The sequence below is a fragment of the Cydia strobilella genome, chromosome Z (genome assembly GCF_947568885.1).
Source record: "Cydia strobilella chromosome Z, ilCydStro3.1, whole genome shotgun sequence".
Classification (NCBI taxonomy): domain Eukaryota; kingdom Metazoa; phylum Arthropoda; class Insecta; order Lepidoptera; family Tortricidae; genus Cydia; species Cydia strobilella.
In genome coordinates, this window is record NC_086068.1 from 49,653,064 (window position 1) to 49,660,020 (window position 6,957).

Here is a 6,957-nt window from a genome sequence, read left to right on the forward strand (position 1 = left end):
CGCTTAGGGCCATTTTATTTAAAGTTATTGTTTGCACTACAGTTTTCTTTCACATTTGATTTGGGATTTTTTATTTTATATGCTCTAAACTCGAGGTCTTCGGATCATAATAGCAGAAAAAAGTGTCACATTTTTCATAAATGTTTGTATGACGAGAACGTGCATATGCATGGAATTTTTGGGGCACGTTTTTTCGTGTATTGCGGTAAGAGGTCGTGAATCTGAGCAGAAGTAACATAAAAATTGGGATTTTTTATGTAATCAAAAAAAATGTAGCGATCAATGGGGTTGGCAACTGTCAAAGGCTTGCATAAATGGCGCCATCATAGCTGGCCCCTTATTCTATGAGATTTGGCTTAATAGAATTTTAGCCAGCCGGCATCCAGATCCAGGCCAAAAAATTCTATTAAAAAAACAAAAAATTGACACAATTCTAGGGATTGACACTATTGACAGGGCAAGCTATGCTGGCGCCATCTGCTAAATATAAAATAAAATATATAGTCTGACAAACACAACTTATCAGTCAGTAATAAGAACCAGGAAGATTATACTCATCCCTTTCTATTGGGTGCTAGTATATACTAGTATGGCAAAGACAGTGCGATTCTGTCTATGTTTGAAATGAGTCCCTGGGTGGTCCCTGGCCAACATTGAGGTAATATGTAACCACTAGAGGCGGCCTCTCGAAGAAAATGTTTCTGCATCTCATTGACGTGCACGCACTTCATTGCTACTGGCTAGCTGCGCTCTCAGAATAATAACTGCTGCGCTTATTCAGCTTAGTGACAGACGTGAAACGCAAAAAATGGCGGACACCTCGCGGACACAATTAGTAGGTACGTTGCTTCTGGAACGAAATACTGTATATGGAAAACTTGGCATCATTAATGAGACTTTTTTCAATTGGGATACTCGTATGTACGTTATGGACCGAACTTATTTTTCATTAACCCTCCCTACCCCTCCCCACTCTGCGTCATCCCCCCACACCCGCGCAAAGGGCCCGAAACGCGGTTTTTCTCAATTTTTAAGAAAACCGTTCAAGATACAGAAAAAGTGTGTAGGAACGAAGTGATCCTTAATAAATTTGGTATTATTTTTTATACACACTATGGTGCTATCTCTTATAGTTTTTGTGCAATCTGTCACCAAAGATGCAATTTTTTTAGCATTTAACGTTTTTTTATTTTTAAAGATAACTGTTCTCAAAAAGTACTTACGATATCGCTCAATTTAGTTTTATTTAAGTAAAAAGTTAATGTTCTTTAAAACGAAGTATTATTAATTATTAAACTCCTTCATTTGACGACGCTATGCCATTTTGAAGATACATCCTCTTCAAACATTTTTAAGCTCACCGAACAACGTTACTATTAACCACTTGACTGTGTATTAAACGGATCCTGACCGAATTTTATACAGCACAACCCGAGGGTGATCCCACGATGTTAGACTACCACACCCATGAAAAGTTATAAGAGCGAAAGAGATAGAAATAGTAGATTTTTGCTATTAGCGACAGTAACTCTCTACGAATGGGAAACGTGAACATTTCAAAAGTGGGTACTTAGGTACGTGTGTGTCTATGGACTGTCGTTACTCTTTTATGCATGGTGTCTATGTGTCTATAGTTACTTTAGATATTTTTTCGGAAGTAATCGCACCAAAAGAAAAAAAATGTGTGCCTCTAACATTTGAACCCCCTTTTTCCTCACGTTATCCCGGCATTTTGCCACGGCTCCTGGGAGCCTGGGGTCCGCTTGACAACTAATCCTAAGAATTGACGTAGGCACTAGTTTTTACGAAAGCGACTACCATCTGACCTTCCAACCCAGAGGGGGAACTAGGCATTGTTAGGATCAGTCCGGTTTCCTCACGATGTTTTCCTTCACCGAAAAGCGACTGGTAAATATCAAATTATATTTCGTACATAAGTCTATCATTTGAACCATGGGTTCAAAACAAAAAAAAGTATCGTGAATGTAGAGCTGTAGAAAGACATTCAATGAAAAGTCGTTTTTGAATTATCGCTAAAACTTCCCTTCTTAGTAAAAAGACCTATGTACAAAGCGTTGCGAAGGTGCACCTACTCCCTTTTGCCTGTTATGTTGTTACTTACTAATAGGCTCCATTCAAGGCAGCCTATTGTGACGGACGGGTAACTACGGAGCCCTACAATGAGCATGACCCGACATGCTCTATGCCTTTTTTTCAGATATTCAGCACTTGAACCTCTTATGGTCACGGAATTAATTTAGATATTGTCTATGTCACCTATTTTGTGTGTTTTTTTACTAGCCTAAATATATAGGTATATAAGAGTGTTCCACTGCTCGGCAAAGGCCTTTCCTCTCACCGCTATTTAGTCCTATCCAAATTGTCCAATGCACACTCCCACTTCTTTTCTAAATATGTGTCCTGCCATCTCTATTTTGGTCTTCCTCTGCTCCGAGGTCCATCCTGTGGGATCCAGTATTTGGCTAATTCGTTAATTCGGCCAACGTGCCCTGCACAGCCCCATTTAGCCCACATAGCTTTGCGACCTTCATGCCCACATCCACAATACCGGTTTTGGATTGCAGTGCGGTGTTTATATGTAATATGCTCGGTTGGTCGGCTCTACGAACGTCTGGACTTTTCAGTTTCAGTTTAAGACAAAGTTTATGAATAGGTAGGATAGACATTCCGACCAGTTGATTTGACAAAGAATATCTGAATTTATACCAAATTGACCTGAATAATCTATTCAGGTGCTGAATTTCTTAAAAAACAAGCGCACGTGTTGTCATCACAGTTTATGAGATACAGCCTGGTGACAGACAGACGGACAGTAGAGTCTTAGTAATAGAGCCGTTTTTACACTTTGGGTACGGAAACCTAAAAAGTAACCACGGAACCATATACATTAGACACACGTAGGGAACTTTTGAAATGTTTACGTTTCCCATTCGTAAAGAGTGTCCTAACAGCAAAATCCAACTATCTATATCTCTTTCGCTCATTACTTTTCATATGTATGTGGTGGTCGAAAATCGTGGGTTCACCCTCGGGTTGTGCTTTAGGTATGAATTTCGGTTAGGGTCCGTTTCATACAGACAAGTGGTTAAAAAGGATATTCGCTGACTTTGAATATGTTTGACGAGGATGTATTTTCAAAATGGCATAAAATCGTCAAATGAAGAAGTTTAATAATAAATAATACTTCGTTTTAGAAAAACATATTAACTTTTTACTTAAATAAAACGAAATTGAGCGATATCGTAAGTATTTTTTGACAACAGTTATCTTTAAAAATAAAAAAACCTTAAATGCTAAAAAAATTGCATCTTTGGTGACAGATTGCACAAAAACTATAAGTTATAGCACTGTGGTGTGTATAAGAAATTAATAGCAAATTTATTAAGGATCACTTCGTTCCTACACACTTTTTCTGTATCTTGAACGGTTTCCTTACAAATTGAGAAAAACCGCGTTTCGGGCCCTTTGCGGGGGGGGGGGGGTGACGCAGAGGGGGGAGGGATGGGGAGGGTTGATGAAAAATAACTTCGGTCCATAACGTACATATCCCAATTAAAAAAAGTCTTCCATTAATTATGCCGTAATTTTAGCTAATTTCCCTTACCTAAATGGGGCTATCGTTTTTTTGCTCACCAGTTGGCGCCTCTGTTGATGGTGGTCCAAAAGACATGTTTGCGAAGACCACCATCTACACTAGCGCCCCTAGCGGCGAATTCATACGCGTTAGCCCTCATTTGTTCTCGACAGCTTGTCTATAACCAGGGGGGGGGGGGGGGACACACTAGAAATAATGTGGTAAAAAAGCAGGCGATTTCTATATCTTGCTCCCAGACAACCTACTTTTGCGTACGTTACTTCCCCGTCCCTCTTTAATTCATACAGTTAGTAAAAGACGGGTAGTCTAACTCGCGGCGAGATACTGTCGCGCCAATCATGTGCTAGGCCTACTGGAGGCTTAAAATTTTAATAGTGCTCAAGTGCCGGGAAGTTTTGATATTCTCGAAGTTAAAAAGGAAATACCATAATTGGCGCTCACGATGCGCAGGCAGCTAGCGATGAAAAAGACCGATGACATTCTGCAAAAAATCATGCGAATTTATTCCGCTAAAGACACGTGGAAGGAACTAGAGCGCATCTATGGAGGTACCTGCTTAAACAAGAGATAATACCTATGCCTGAAATTCTTCAGTTACAAGATGGATCCGAATTATGACATCGTTACTCATGTGATAATTTTAAACAATATCTGAAGCAAACTGTGTACGGAGCTACAGAGCGTGGCGTGGCGTAGGTATTACCCCAAATTCTCCTAATGTGACAATTATTGTAAAGAAAATGGATATGTGTAGAGTCAGAAGTTGCAAGTGATGGATTCAACCTACTTGGTACTTACACCTGTTTTTATTACGTACTATCTTTGTATGCCATATTTAAAGCAATAAAAATACTTACTTTACTTTATGTTTTTGTTAAATTAATTCCACTCTTTAAAACCATTTCTGCATAATGCACTTACTTGGGTGGTTTACAAGTACATTTTTTGTTTGATACCTTGTAATAAAAAATATTTTATATTGTAATCGTTTATTGCAGACAAATAGTCCATATTATGTACCTACACAACAATTTACAAGTAGAATTAAAAATAATCAATCACAAAATTCATAAACCAAGTCAAATAAATATAAATAAACGAACAATTAAATCTTAAAAAAAAATTAAATTAAAATTACAAGAATTTACAAGTTACAAGAAATCAAACAAAAAATTGACTTGTGAACCGCCCAAGTAGACCTAATACATTATGTGAGATGATCAAAGTACACGTACGTATGTATATGTAGTTGTGCACGCACACATACTAGTTAGTTTCGGGAGCAAGTCAGAGATGGTGCTTTCAAATGAGTTTCCATAAAATGATTCAAGTGGGCTCTCTTTACCTATTATACTTACTTTACTCTTTGTCTATAACATTTAAAGTCTGACCAGAAATATATGATCATGCGCCATGTTGCGGAATTTCATTGGAACTAATTTCTTACACTGGCAATAATTTTAATGATAGCTTGTCACTTTTGTCAGTGCTATATAATAATGCTTAAGTCATGGAGACTATATAAAGGAGCTAAATCTCTATGTATGAAAAGTGTCCACCAAAAAACAGTAATTAGGCGGCGCCACCATACACCGAAATACTACCAAAAACAACCTACGTATTTTGGTCGGGTTATTTGTTGCCTTATATGGTTCATGTTATACTCATGTCCCAGAGCCTAACTAGCGCCACCGGAGAGATTAGGAACTATTATTTAAAGCTTAACGCGGTCACTTTTACAACAATTCTGCCATAAGAGATTGCGATCCTTTCTATACCATCCATAGCTTAAGTGTTGAATATTAAACAATAAATGACAAAAATGCCCAAAACCATACATCAGGACACACCACAACACGGGCAGACAGGTCATACGTCAGGAGCGGAAATTTGTTAATAATGTAAATAATAAACTGCTGGAAAAGAACAGTTCGGGAAATTAAACTATTTCGCTACGAAACATATCCAAATTAAAATCACAGCTGACAGGTAAACAAATCAAAATGTCATTATAGTCTGGTTATTACGACTTAGTTATTGTAGTGTTATGTTATACAAGCGAAGAAACACAGTAACTAAAATGAGTAAGTTTGAAAAATATTTACTATGGGCTTTGGAGACGAATAAATCTTGTTAATTGACAATGTAGCAGAACCTATGTAAGGTTACAGAATATATAGGTACCTACCTAGTAACATCATCATCATCATGGTGGCCTTTTGGTGATCCAATCTTGGATGTAAGCCTCTTCCCTTTAATGGAGTAACATGATAGAAGAAATATTTTTTCAGCTACAGAGCTGAGCTGAGCTGATGGTGTGGCTAATAGTAGTCACAGTCACAATAGCAGTAAATAAATGGGTTCTGATTTTGATTACGGTGAATAAAAGTAATCAAAAAGTCCCATTTCGAAAGTCAAGCGAGTTGCCAATTCACATTGTTCAGACTATACTGAATTGTTGCCATATAAATGAGAATAATAGCGCCCTCTTGACAATGATCATATATTCCTGGTCAGGCTTTAGCTGAAACAGCCGCCAAGCTGAAGTGAGACTGGGCGGGACACGTTTGCCGTATACCGGATGATTTGTGGGCTAAAATAACAACCAATTGGGTCCCACATCAAACCCGGGGTCGCGGCAAACCTCGACGGCGTTGGCGAGATGACCTTGACGCCTTTGACAGGAACTGGTGGGAGACTGGTCAAGACCGGGATACGTGGAAGGGGGAGGGAGGCCTTTGCCCAGCAGTGGGACACACTATATAGGCTCATATAAATAAATAAATTATATTACACTTAAAAAACCGGCCAAGTGCGACGGACTCGCGCACGAAGGGTTCCATACCATTACCAGAAAACGGCAAATTAGTATTTGATGTAATAGCGGCAACTGAAATACATCATTTGTGAAAATTTCAACTGTCTAGCTATAGTTTATCAAAGGACTGTCTCATTTCAAATAAAGACAGAGAAAATCATACTATCTTTGTCATACACTAGTACTAGAACCCAAAACAAAAGGATGAGTATTATGAGTATAGTTTTTTTTGTTCTTATTTACTGACAATTTGGTTTGACCAACTATACCTATCACGGATAGTTCACAGCCGACGGCGGACGGACAGCGGAGTCTTAGTAATAGGGTCCCGTTTTTACCCTTTGGGTACGGAACCCTAAAAAGTGCCTTTTTTAACGAAAATTGAGATAAGCTATGATGAGAATACAGGCAAGAATGCGGGATTTCTGTTGCTGGCAACTCTGAACAGTTGCTGTCAGCCTGTCATTTATATGTCAAAATTAGGAGTCCGGTTAATGTACGACTGCTGATCGTGACGTTCGTT